The sequence below is a fragment of the Cynoglossus semilaevis genome, chromosome 12 (genome assembly GCF_000523025.1).
Source record: "Cynoglossus semilaevis isolate Cse_v1.0 chromosome 12, Cse_v1.0, whole genome shotgun sequence".
NCBI lineage: Eukaryota > Metazoa > Chordata > Actinopteri > Pleuronectiformes > Cynoglossidae > Cynoglossus > Cynoglossus semilaevis.
This window is the reverse complement of record NC_024318.1, coordinates 4,483,493-4,483,978: the sequence shown is the minus strand read 5'-3', so window position 1 is coordinate 4,483,978 and position 486 is coordinate 4,483,493.

The following is a 486-nucleotide window of genomic DNA, read 5'->3' as shown; positions in this document are numbered from 1 at the left end:
GGACGGAGGTGGGGGGGGGGGTCTACTGAGATGTATTTCTGTGATTTGTTTGTTTTTTTTTCACGCGGAGAAATCTGCATCACTTCACCGTCACCAGCACCGTGGCTTCAGGAGAATAAACACGGCAGAAAATGTCTGGGAAGTTGTTGTAAAGTCACACACACACCCCTGCTGGCCATATGTCACTACAGCAGCTGGATCCATGCAGTTCACTGTGTGATTTATTGATTATCGATCTATATTGGTTTTTGTTTTCTTTGTTTTTTTTTTTTAAACCAGATTACGGCCATAGTAGCCGTGAATTAATCACGATTAATCGAGGTTTATTAATCATTCCTAAACATGAGCAAAAAATAAAACTTATTTCTGTTTATTGTTGGACAAATATCCACAGGTTGATGTCAGTGTTTCTCTCCTGTTTTCATCTGTGACTAATCCAAATGATGGGATTATTAATCTGGACAGAGCGTCCGTCTGACTGTTGTG